General features: G+C 49.8%; 1 protein-coding gene across 1 annotated transcript in view; it reads left to right on the top strand.

Moving 5' to 3' along the window:
- Positions 1-13,773, top strand: part of gnav1 (guanine nucleotide binding protein (G protein) alpha v1) — a 111,236-nt gene that overhangs the window by 71,387 nt on the left and 26,076 nt on the right. The gene's annotated exons all lie outside the window — the stretch shown is intronic.

Genomic DNA, 13,773 nt, shown 5'->3' on the forward strand with positions numbered 1-13,773 from the left:
ATGAGCTGCTTGAAGACCCTCCCATGAACCCCATCCCTGTATCTCCAAATCTCCCAAAGCCCCTTCCCAGTACTCCCCCCATTTCCTCTCCTCCCCAAAACCCCTTCTCCATGCCCCCACGCTCCCAAAATCCTTTTCCCTCACCCCCACTCTCCCAAAATCCTTTTCCCTCACCCCCTCCCAAAACCCTTTACCCTCATCCTCCCACTCTCCCAAAATCCTTTACTCTCACTCCCCACTCTCCCAAAATCCCTTTCCCCTCACCCCCTCCCAAAATCCTTTTCCCTCACCCCCTCCCAAAACCCTTTACCCTCATCCTCCCACTCTCCCAAAATCCTTTACTCTCACTCCCCATGCTCCCAAAATCCTTTTCCCTCACCCCCTCCCAAAATCCTTTTCCCTCACCCCCTCCCAAAACCCTTTACCCTCATCCTCCCACTCTCCCAAAATCCTTTACTCTCACTCCCCACTCTCCCAAAACCCTTTACCCTCATCCTCCCACTCTCCCAAAATCCTTTACTCTCACTCCCCACTCTCCCAAAACCCTTTACCCTCATCCTCCCACTCTCCCAAAATCCTTTACTCTCACTCCCCACTCTCCCAAAATCCTTTACCCTCATCCTCCCACTCTCCCAAAATCCTTTACTCTCACTCCCCACTCTCCCACAATCCTTTACTCTCACTCCCCACTCTCCCAAAACCCTCTCCCCTCACCTGCCACTCTCCCAAAATCCTTTACCCTCATCCTCCCACTCTCCCAAAATCCTTTACTCTCACTTCCCACTCTCCCAAAACCCTCTCCCCTCACCTCCCACTCTCCCAAAATCCTTTACCCTCATCCTCCCACTCTCCCAAAACCCTTTACCCTCATCCTCCCACTCTCCCAAAATCCTTTACTCTCACTCCCCACTCTCCCAAAATCCTTTACCCTCATCCTCCCACTCTCCCAAAATCCTTTACTCTCACTCCCCACTCTCCCACAATCCTTTACTCTCACTCCCCACTCTCCCAAAACCCTCTCCCCTCACCTGCCACTCTCCCAAAATCCTTTACCCTCATCCTCCCACTCTCCCAAAATCCTTTACTCTCACTTCCCACTCTCCCAAAACCCTCTCCCCTCACCTGCCACTCTCCCAAAATCCTTTACCCTCATCCTCCCACTCTCCCAAAATCCTTTACCCTCATCCCACTCTCCCAAAATCCTTTACTCTCACTCCCCACTCACCCAAAACCCTCTCCCCTCATCTGCCACTCTCCCAAAATCCTTTACCCTCATCCTCCCACTCTCCCAAAACCCTTTACTCTCACTCCCTACTCTCCCAAAACCCTTTCCCCTCACCCCCACTCTCCCACAATCCTTTTCCCTCACCCCCACTCTCCCACAATCCTTTTCCCTCACCCCCCACTCTCCCAAAATCCTTTACTCTCACTCCCCACTCTCCCAAAATCCTTTACCCTCATCCTCCCACTCTCCCAAAATCCTTTACTCTCACTCCCCACTCTCCCAAAACCCTTTACCCTCATCCTCCCACTCTCCCAAAATCCTTTACTCTCACTCCCCACTCTCCCAAAATCCTTTACCCTCATCCTCCCACTCTCCCAAAATCCTTTACTCTCACTCCCCACTCTCCCACAATCCTTTACCCTCATCCTCCCACTCTCCCAAAATCCTTTACTCTCACTCCCCACTCTCCCAAAATCCTTTACCCTCATCCTCCCACTCTCCCAAAATCCTTTACTCTCACTCCCCACTCTCCCAAAACCCTTTACTCTCACTCCCTACTCTCCCAAAACCCTTTCCCCTCACCCCACTCCCAAAACCCTTTTCCCTCACCCCCACTCTCCCACAATCCTTTTCCCTCACCCCCCACTCTCCCAAAATCCTTTACTCTCACTCCCCACTCTCCCAAAATCCTTTACCCTCATCCTCCCACTCTCCCAAAATCCTTTACTCTCACTCCCCACTCTCCCAAAACCCTTTCCCCTCACCTGCCACTCCTCTCTTTTTCACCCCCTCACTCCTCTCCCAAAATCCACCCCACCCAACTCGTCTCCAGTCTCCTTGCCCCACACGCATCCCCTCTTTTCACTTCAGGTGTACACTGCCCTCAGGACGCTGAAGTTCCTGCGGAAACGCGGGCTGTGGGTGTGGAATACTGTTCAGGCAGAGTCTCTGGCTCTCCGGTTCAATGTGAGCCCAGCTGCCCCCCTCCGTCTCCCCCTGGACTTCCGTGAATCCGGGACCAGATTTACTAGTTGGCTTTTGTGACGCTTGCAAACTCCCCAGAGCTCAGTATAAAAGCTATCTGAGGCTCCTGGTGGCTGGGTATTGAAGTCCTCCACTCAAGCCAGCCCCTAATGAATTTGTAGCCATCAGTGTTCTGCGTGATGTGTTTGAAGTGTTGCTCAGTTTAGCTTTTCTCCCCGTCACTGGGTGACGTGTTGGTCCTTTTGAACGTGAGTCCTGCTTTGTAGTTTCTGAATTATTTGCACATTTCCAGCATCATTATTTTCTCAGAATATCCCAGAATTCTGATAAAAAATTGTAATTACTTCTCCGCAACTCTCATTTAATGCCCCATCTCTGACAGAGGCAGCTTCCTGTTTATTGCAGCGTCTGTCACGGTGTTCGAACCCAGCGGGAGAGTTGCCCGCTGAGGCATGCGCGACTGCCTACGGCGGGATCTTGCTGTGCGCAGAGTGGTTTCCGCTTCAGTGCTTCTCGTAGAGTCAGACCGCACAGGCAAAGAAGGCCTTTCGATCCGCCACAGCCATGCTAGCCGCCTAGTCCCGTCCGCTCGCACCGGGACCGTAACCCTCTGATCGCTTCTCATCCATTTAGAGATTAGCTTTATCTGTCGCCTGCGCCCTGTGCCGTTCTGCATCGAATCAGATCAGCAAGGGTTGCGCCGGGCGGCCCGCGGGTGTTGCCACACTTCCAGTGCCAGCATAACACGCCCGCGACCGACCCGTACGTCTTTGGAGTGTGGGAGGAAACCCACACGGTCGTGTCAGCTTCTTGCAGGCAGAAGTGGGGCTCGGAACCCAATTGGTGATCAGTGGTGTTGTAAAGAGGTTACTGGCCCGCCCGCACCTAACCAAGCTTCTCTTAATCTGTATCCACCACTTCCAGTGGCACTTCATGCCCCTCTCTGAGTGAAGATGTTCCCCCTCAGATTCCCCTTGGACATTTCACCTTTCACCCTTAACCTATCACCTCGAGTTCTAGCCTCACCCAACCAGAGGGGGAGGGGAACTCTGCTTGGAGTCACCTAGTTTTCTGCAGTGTGTGTCTAAAAGCCTCTTAAACATAATTATATCTGATTCCACCACCTCTCCCGTCAGTGCATTCCCCATATCAGCCACTGTCTGTGTCAACACAAAGAACTCTCCCTCATGCCCTGTAAAACCTGGTTTAAACCCGTGCTCCACGATTGAGAAAAACACTTTGATGATTTACTCGCCTCTCAATCTATCAGGCCACACTTGGCCAGGTTTATCAGGAATGGAGAGCATACCTTATGAGGAATGGTCGAGTGAGCTGGGGCTTTTCTCTTTGGAGTGCAGGAGGATGAGTGTTATTTCACTGGAGGTGTACAAGATGATAGGAAGCGTAGATCATGTGGACGGCCAGAGACTTTCCCCAGGGCGAAAATGGCCAATTCGAGGGGGCGTAATGGAGGAATGTATAGGGGTGATATCAGAGTGGTGGGTGTGTGGAACACACTGCCAGGGGTGGGGGTGGAGGCAGATACATTCGGCACGTTTAAGAGGCTCTTAGAGGCGCACATGGATGACGGAAAAATGGAGGGCTATGTGGGAGGGAAGGGTTAGAATCTAATGATCAGATTGGTCCTGGAGTAGGTTAAAAGGTCAGCACAACATTGTGGGCCGAAGGGCCTGTACTGTGCTGTACTTTCTACGCTCAATAATGAAATTCCGCCGGGAGTTTAGGTGTTTGATGCTGTAATCAATTTTTTAAAAAGTCAGCTCCTTCTGCAGTTGTAATGGTGAGTGACGCAGTTGAGGCAATTACAAGCAAAACTCTGACCTGCGGGGGGTGGAGGGGGTGTCTGCACTGCCGGCAACGGAGCGAGTGGCCTCCACTCGGTGACTGACTCTGCCCCGTGTCTGAGTAGCTGATGTGATGCTGGAGCCGTGTGTGTAGAACGCACGCTGGATAACATCGGGCTGTTATGTAAGTGTACGGCCCTGGAGAGAGAGAGGAAATACTGGAACGCGCTTACAATGTCTCTGAATGTACTGTGATGAAACCAACAATTAAAACGGCAATACTACAGTTGAATTAACATCTTCCCTTAATGGAAAAATCATCAGTGCGAGGACGCTGATTAAACACACGATACAATAAGCTAACGCATAGCTGAACTCTGCAGTGCAGGATGTTGCCTGGTGTGGGCTGGTATGCATGTTTTATTCAACATTAACATAGAACAGCAAAGCGCAGCACAGGCCCTTCGGCCCACAGTGTTGTGCTGACCCGCAACCTACTCCAAGATCAGTCTAACCCTTCCTTCCAACATAGCCCTGTATTTTTCTTACATCCATGTACCCACCCAGGAGCCTGTTAACTGCCTCCCCCTGGCAGGGCGTTCCCGTCTCTGTGTAAAATCCTCCTCTGGTATCGCCCTTATATTTTCCTCCAAACACCTGAAAATTATGCCTTAAGATATAAGATCAGAATTAGGCCATTTGTCCCATTGAGTCTGCTCCGCCATTTCATCAAGGCCGATCCATTTTTTCCTCTCATTCCCAATCTCCTGCTTTCTCCCCATATCCCTTCATGCCCTGACCAATATCAATCTTGGCATTAAATATACATGGACTTGGCCTCTGCAGCTGCCTGTGACAGCGAATTCCACGGATTCACCACTCCCTGGCTAAAGAAATTGCTCTTCATCTCCGTTCTAAAAGGACACCTCGCTGTTCTGAGGCTGTGCCCTCTGGCCCAGGACTCTCCCAGCGTAGGAAACATCCTCTCCACATCCACTCTATCAGAAACATCCAACCGCCCCCTTGAAATAGCCGTTTGCTCCTGTCACCTCGTACACCTCTATCAAGTCGCCTCTCGTTCTTCTTCTCTCCGAAAGAGAGAAGTCCCGCCTTGCTCAACCTATTCTGATCAGATATGCTCTCCAATCCAGGCAGCATCCTGTGGGAAATCTCTCTGCAGCTTCCACGTCCTTCCTATACTGAGGCATCCAGAACTGAACTCAAAACTCCGAGTTGCTCTAACCAGAAGTTTATAAAACTGCAAAACACCTCACAGCTCTTGAACTCAGGCCGACACACCTTAACCAGCCTATCGACTTGCGCGGCAACTTTGAGGGATCTATGGACGTGCTCCTGGTCGGGCTACCATCTCTGTATCTGGCCGTGTCCTTGTTCAAAGGGGAATGAACAGATGGACTGGTTTGTAATGTGCAGTTGAACTAATGATCAGACTGTGATTCAGATTTATTTATCACCTGGATTTACAACCAACACACCCGAGCATGCGCTGGGGGAGCCCACGAGTGTCTCCACACATTCCAGTGCCAACACAGCAAACCCGTAATGCTCAGCAGAACAGCCCAAGCAACAACAATATCCTTGGAATGGAATAACTCAGCGGGTCAGGCAGCATCTGGGGAGGGGAATAAACAGTCGGCGTTTCGGGCCAAGACCTTTCATGGGAACTGATGAGTCCTCATGAAGGGTCTTGGCCCGAAAAGTTGACTGTTTATTCCTCTCCACAGATGCTGCCTGACCTGCTGAGTTATTCCAGTATTCTCTGTCTCTGCTGCTTTGGATTTCCAGCATCTGCAGAATCTCTTTGTGTTTCTGAATGGAATAAAAAGGAGGCTTCGATCCCCGTACGACTGTGTCCTCATTAGGTTTGGAAGCTCTTCTGCACTGACTTCACTTCACGGGGTAGGCGGGCACATCTCCACAGCCCTCCGTGGGCGTTGGCCGTCAGAAACTTCCTTTGTATTTGGCGAACGGGGCGTCAGTACGTGACGGTCTGGGCAGAGGTGTCGCTCCCGCCGGTTCGCATGCAGATCCTGAAAGCTGGAAACGCATCCTGCTCGTCGTCCAAAATCCCGTTCAGGCAGAACAGAGGAATCTTGACGTTCCAGTCCAGGTCAGAAAAGAATCGTGATGGAGAGGCCGTGAAGCTGTGAAGTTTGGCTAAACTGTTCGCTGCCTGGAAATCAGACACCATGACCCTCTTTACGTAGCTTTAACAGCTGAATTTAATTTTTTGGGGGGTGGGGGGGGGAGTACCTTAACAATGGAAAATTGAATGTTATTTTCTGTGAAAGTGACACGGTGGCGCCTGGACAATGTGGAAAGAATCACCATTATCACAGTACATGTACACACTGGCTACTTTATTACCTACCTCTTGTACCTGATAAAAGTGACCACTGAGTGTATGTTCATGGTCTTCTGCTGCTGTAGCCCGTCCACTCTAGGGTTCGACGTGTTGTGCATTCAACCACTGTTGTGCTGTCCCACAACCACTGTCGTAACGCATGGTTTACTTGAGTTACTGTCGTCTTCCTGTCAGCTTGAACCCGTCTGGCCATTCTCCTCTGACCTCTCCTATTCTGACACTCACTGAACGATTTCACCGCACCATTCTTTGTAAACTCCAGAGCAGGGCTCCCAAATCTGCGGTCCACAGGCCCCTCAGTGAATGGTAGGGGCCTGTGACGTAAAAATAGTTGGGAACCCCAGTCCCCCGTCCACTCTAGAGACTGTTGTGCGTGAAAAATCCCAGAAGATCAACAGTTTCTGAGATACTCAAACCACCCCATCTGGCACCAAATATCATTCCATTGTCAAATCACTTAGAGCGCACTTCTTCCCCCATTTGGTCTGAGCAGCAGCTGAACCTCTTGACCCTGCCTGCAGGCTTTTATGCGTTGAGTTGCTGCCACATGATTGGCTGATTAGATATTTGCATTAACGAGCAGGTGGACGTGATAAAGTGGCCTCTGTTCCCTCTGCTCTCCCACGGTGTAACATCAGGTGTTGCATTAAACAGCCGGGGGAGTTCGAGTCACCGAGTTCAACTGTTGGAGCCTAACCGTGTGTGACATTCAGTGAAATCTCCGTGAGACGGACAGGGGGGCTTACAGCTGGGTACGCTGCCTTCAGCTCACTGTCTCGCAGTGTCGTATATTAGTCAGCTAGCCAAGGACGTCAGCCTGTCGTGTCACAGAGCCAGTCATTAATAGAGCATAATTACCTGTGATTGATGAAGCCCTCTCAGATGGAACGTTTATTTTCATCTAAATTAGCTCCCATTGTAAAGTATATTTGAGTAAAGGGCAGTGATGATTGAGTCTTTCGAAGGTCAGTGATCTTCACCCTTGTGTACTTCTGCCTTCTGCGTAGTTAATGAGAACAGCCAGTTTTCCTTCAGATGGGGTAATTACTGTGCTAGATGGGCTGTGGTTATCTGACCAGCGTAAAACCTTGATTACAGGCTCGCTGCAGAGTCACGGGGAGCAGGCCGTTTGGCCCATTCCTCGTTGCTGCCGTCACGACCCATTCAGTCTAACCGCGCGCCCCTTCCGAATCGTCCTTCTGTTGAAGCAAACTTCTGAATCTCCCTCTCAGCAAGTAGTGGATTCTGGTTCAACGTCACCCTCAGCTGCGGGATTCTGCTCTCGTCCTCCTCTCTCTGTGATTATATTTTATCCTGTCCTCTGGTTAGGGAGAAGCTATTGTATGGCATTCTGGAAAAGTTGGCCTGGATCGATGGGGATTGGCAAGTACATGGCTAATCCTTTGCCTTGTGTTGAATGGCATTCTGGAAAAGCTGGCATGATCTATTAGGGATTGGCAAGTACTTGCCCAGGAAGCAGGTTGGCAGGGCTGTGGAGAAGGGGCAGGGGGGAATGGGTTAACTTACTGTGACTCCTGAAGCTGGCAGTGGGATGATGGGCTGTACAGAGTTGGTCCTTGGAGAGTAAGGCTCCAAGGTTCACTGTAAAGGGAACTGTGGCTTCTATAACAGAAAATAGGAGCAGACCAGCCAGCAATGTGTTTGCCACACACACACATCTTCTGCTACTATTGCACGAAGAATTTGCTTCTTGAGGATGAACTTTAGGAGCCGGGGAGCTCAGGAACCACCGTCCTCAGCTGCGGCTGAATCCGCAGTATTTCTGTTCTATTGACAGACGCTGTTAATGCATTAAAATGAATGAATCGATAATTCTCAAATCACGTTTATTTCACTCTCTGCAAATTTATATTTACACTGGCTTGCTCCTGACTCAGGACTCAACAGCAGCCACTCAGGTGGTCCCTGAGCTCCCAAAGTCCATCCAGAGGGAACATTCCCAATCGTCTCTTGGATCTGAGTTCGATTTCAACATTTGAGAAATTTGGATAGGTGCGTGGATGGTGGGGGGGGGGGAGGGTTTGGAGGGCTATGTTCTGGATGCCAGTTGATGGAATTAGGCAGCATAATAGTTTGGCACAGACTAGATGGGCCAAAGGGCCTGTGACTGTGCTGTAGTGTTCTACCACTCTTCCATTCAGTACAGCCATGCCCAGTCATCTGCCTCAGTGCCACGCTCCCACCATCTCCCCATACACCTTTAAGCATCCATGTTTATCTACCTCCTTAAGTGTACTCCGCACTTTGGTCTTTGCAACAGCACATTACAGATTTGTGCCCCTCATCTCAGAACTGAAACAGGTTAGAGAGTGCAAGAGGAGATTTATCCCATTCCATGGCCTCTCGGCTCCCACTGTGAGGCCTGTGTCAGGTTGGAGGAGTGACACCACAGATCCATTAGGGTAGCCTCCAAACTGATGGCGTGAACATCGATTTCTCCACCTTCTGGTATTTATGCCCCCCCCTCCCCTTTCTCCTCTTTTCTGTTCTTCACTGTGGCTCGTCTCCTCTCTCTTCTCACCCGGTTCCTCTCCTCCTTCCCATGGTCCACTCCCCTCCTCTCAGATTCCTTCTCCAGCCCTTTACCGTGTCCACCTCCCATCCTCTTACTTCCCTACCCACCCAATCTCGTTCCCTCTCACCTGCCAACTTGTACTTCTTCCCTTCCCCCATCATCCCACCTTCTTATTCGGGCATCTTCCCCCTTCCTTTCCACTCCCGATGAAGGGTCTCAGCCCGAAACATCGACAGCTGATGCCCACCCATAGGTGCTGTCTGACTTCCTGACTGTTGTTGCTTGAGATATACTAGGATGTTGTGGGAATTGAGTTTTGGGGAGAGGTTGTGCAGGGTGCAGAGTTAATTTTTGCCATTGTCTTCATCTCCAGAAGCCTCAAGCTCCGGAGATCTAGAAACCCCTCAAATGTGTTTTGGCAAGGAGTCCTGTGAAGAGTCTTTAAATCTTTCCTTGTGTGTAGGACTTAAGAGGTGGAAATCATTGGCCCTTCCACAAACCGTGAGAAACATTGAAATGAAAATGTCGCAGACGATGAAAATCTGAAACAAAACAGAGAATGCTGGAAACACACCAGGTCAGGCAGGATCTGCGGGAAGAGAATGGGGTGAACGTTTCAGATCCAAGACCAGTTTTCATCCCTAACTGTGTCCGGTTGAGGTCTAAGCTCTGCCACTGTGAAAGCAGAATATGCAGGAGGAACTGGCCACGTCGGGCGGCATCCGGAGGGAGAAGCAGGGTGACAGCTATCCTCTCCTGACAAGAGCTGTGCTGTTTAAACTTTCATCCCTTCTGCTCCTGATCAGCCTTACATATAGTTATGGACCACTGCCACACAGAACCACGCCTTTCGGCCCATCCAGCCCATGCTGAGCTGTTATTCTACCCAGTCCCATCAACCCGCACCTGGACCATTGTTCTCCACGCCCCTCCAATCCATGTACTCACCCAAACTTAAATGTTGCAATCGAACCCACATCCACCACTTCCGCTGGCAGCTCGTGAAGAGTTAGAAAAAGTTAAAGTTTGTCCCAGGCCTTTATAGGCTCATCAAGCCAGTGCTTATGCTGGTTTCCGTGGCGTGAAGTAACGTGTGGTTAAGTGCCTTGATCAAGGACACAACACACTGCCTCGGCTGGGGCTCGAACTCACGACCTTCAGGTCACTAGTCCAATGCCTTTACCACTTGGCCACGCGCCACCCTGAGTGAAAAAGCTACCCTTAAATACTTCACCTTTGACCCTTAACCCAAGACCTCTAGTTCTAGTCTCACCCAATCTCAGTGGAAAAAGCCTGCTTGCATCTACCCTATCTATACCCCTCATAACTTTGTATACCTCTATCAAATCTCCTCTGATTCTCCTACGCTCCAGGGAATAAAGTCCTAACCTACTCACCCTTTCCCTATAACTCAGGTTCTGGCAGCATCTCTTGAAATTCTCCCTGTGACTTTCAATCTTAGTGGTATCTCCATATTTTTCCTGCTTCTATTTTGGGTTTCCAGCATCAGGTGCTTTTGGCTTTCATTTTGTGCATTGGCAAGATTAGCTTTGTTTGTCATGTGTCCATCAAAACATTGAAAGCAGAGAGTGGAAGGTTGGCAGCGGAGCGATGACTGGAGTTCTGTGAAGTAGGCAAAAGCAGTGGCCTTAAATATTTATCTGCTTCATCGGGGAAGTTCATTCTCTGGAGCCTGTCAGATAAGAATGATTTGATAGACTGTTTATTAACTGTCTCCAGCAAGCAATATTGTCAACTGTGATTTCATTCATGCCACTGATGGAATGGCATTTGCTGGTTCCTGCTGTTGTTTGAATGCTAAGCTCCTTTGTTGCTTATCACTTAGACATGCTATCAGCCTCCAGGTGCCGGCAAATCCTTCGCTGAGAAATGCTCGTTACATCGCAATGAGATCTGCGAGCTTGCAGCCTCAGTGAGCGTGCACCTGGTGCTGCCCTGACTGCTGAGGGAAATCGAGGGGGGAGACCACTCGGCCCCTCAGACTGGCCCTGCAGTTCAATATGTTCAGGGGCGATCCACCCAGCAAATTAGGGGAATGGCCCAAGAATTAGCTAATGGAATATAGTGTAGGCAAGTGTATGGTCATGTACGTTGGTAGAGGGAATAAAAGCAGGGTCTGTTTCTAAAGGGGGAGAAAATTCAAAAATCGGAAGTGCAAAGGGACTTAATATCCCCGTGCAGGATACCCTAAAGGTTAACTTGCAGGTTGGCTTGAATGTAAGGAAGGCAAATGCAATGTTAGCATTCATTTCCAGAGGACTGGACTATAAAACCATTGATGTAGTGCTGAGGCTATTTTAGACATTGGTCAGACTATATTTGGAGTCTTGTGAGCAGTTTTGGGCCCCTTATCTAAGAAAGGATGTGAAGGCATTGGAGAGAGTCCAGGGTAGGTTCACGAGAATGATCCCAGGAATGAAAGATTTTATGTACGAAGAGCAATTGATGGCTCTGGGCTGGTACTCGTTGGGATTTAGACAAACGAGGGAGGATCTGACTGAAACATTGAATATTAAAGACCCTGATAGAGTGGATGTGGAGAGGATATTCCCTAAGGTGGGAGAGTCTAGGACCAGAGGACACAGCCTCAGATTACAAGGACATTCATTTAGAACAGAGAGGAGAAGGAATTTCTTTAACGAGAGGATGGTGAATCTGTAGAATTCATTGCCACAGACAGCTATGGAGGCCAAGACGCTGGGTATAATTAAAGCGGAATTTGATCATTTTTGATTAGTAAGGGTGACAAAGGATATGGGGTGAAGGCTGGAGAATGGGGTTGATAGGGAAAATAAATCAGCCACGTTTGAATAGCGAGCAGACTCGATGAGTCAAGTGGTCTTACGGTCTGATTCTAACCCGAAGATGCTCAACAAAGAAGTCCCCCAATCTACGCCGGCTCTCACCAGTGCAGTGGAGGCCACATCAGGACTACCGGATACAGTTGTCCCCAAACGTATTTGCAGGTGAAGTGTTGCTTCACTTGGGGGGACTGTTTGGGTCCTTGAACGGAGGTGAAGGAGGAAGTGAATGGGCAGATGTAGCACTTCTTCCACTTGCAGGGATGAGTGCCAGGAGGGAGATCAGTGGGGAGGGGCGATTGGGCAAGGGAGTCACAGAGAGAGCGACCCCTGCAGAAAGCAGAGAATAGGAGGGGAGATAAAGCTGTGTTTGGTGATGGATCCCGTTGAAGTTGGCAGTAGTTGCAGAGGATGATGTGTTGGATGCGGAGGCTCATGGGGCGGTAGGTGAGGACAGGAGGAACTCTATCCCTGTTATCCCGGTGGCGGGAAGATGGAGCGAGCACAGTTGTGTGGAAAATGGAAGAGATGCAGATGGAGGCAGCATCAATGGTGGAGGAAGAGAAACCCTGTTCGTTGGAGAAGGGGAACATCTCTGATGTTCTGGAATTACTTATGCCAACTTCACAGAATACAGAGGCAGGGATTGTCATCGTTTCAGGCTCTGAACAATGTGGTACATTACAGTCAGGTTTTAACTGTCAGGGTATATACCTGTTCTGCCCCTTGCTGTGGTCCACGTCTGACCACTCGTTCTCAGTTTAATCTTTCTTGCTTTCTCCGTTTGACTTGACAATTTATTTACTTATTTAGACATATAGCGCAGTAACAGGCCCCTCCGGCCCAATGAGACCAATTGTGGCCATTTGACCGATTAAACTACCCACCCATGCCTCTTTGGAATGTGGGAGGAAACCAGAGCACCCGGAGGAATTATTCCACTCAGAGGGTAGTGCGAGTGTGGAACTAGCTGTCAGAGGACGTGGTGGATGCAGGTTCGATTACAACTTCTGAGAGAAGTTTGGGTAGGTACATGGATGGGAGGGGTCCAGAGGGCTATGATTGAGGTGCAGGTCGATGGAAGAAGACAGAATAATAATTTAGCACAGACTGGATAGACCGAAGGGCCTATTTCTGCGCTTTTGTGCTCTATGGCTATTACTCATCTCACAAATTACTCTGAAGTGTGAATGGGCAGGGCAAAGTTTTGCTGACGGTCCATTCAAGTCACAAAGAGGTTACAGCAGTAATGAGTATTCTCAGCTCACGGAACCCCCACTTGGTCTGTGTTAGGACAACCCAGCGAGTCCCACACACCCTCTCGCCCTCAGAATTCTTTCCTATGAGACAATTCCACTTGGAGCCCTTCAGTCAAATCCACCTCCATGCTCTCCCCTACCCTCCTGCCATTTAGTACAAGTAACCTGCGTTGCCTGGGCCTCTGCTGCCTGGCTCCTCTGCCAATAGCAACGCAGTGGGTCGGGCAGCTGCCCTGAGCTCCCCACAATGGCCGGGATCTCCTGGTGGCCACCCATTTTGATTCTGTTTCCCATTCCGACATGTCAGTCCATGGCCGGCCTTTTTGTCACGTTCAGGAATCTCACCTCACATCCTGGGTAGCCTCCAACCTGACAGTATGAACATTGATTTCTCTAACCTCCGGTAATTTTACCCCCCCCCCCCCCAATCCTCTCTTAGACCGTAGACCATAAGACATAGGAACAGAATTAGCCCATTTGGCCCATTGAGTCTGCTCGGCCATTTCATCATGGCTGATCCAACTTTCCTCTCAGCCCCAATATCCTGCCCTCTCCAGCATCATTTTCCAGTGGTCCGATATCCACTCTCACCTCTCTCTTACACTTTATGTATATGAAGAAACTTCTTTTATTTCAGTTAGTCCTGACGAAGGGTCTCAGCCCGAAATGTCGACATTGCTTCTTCCTGTAGATGCTGCCTGGTCTGCTGCGTTCCACCAACATTTTGTGTGTGTGTTGCTTAAACTTCTTTATATT

Source organism: Hemitrygon akajei, chromosome 22 (assembly GCF_048418815.1).
Source record: "Hemitrygon akajei chromosome 22, sHemAka1.3, whole genome shotgun sequence".
NCBI classification, from domain to species: domain Eukaryota; kingdom Metazoa; phylum Chordata; class Chondrichthyes; order Myliobatiformes; family Dasyatidae; genus Hemitrygon; species Hemitrygon akajei.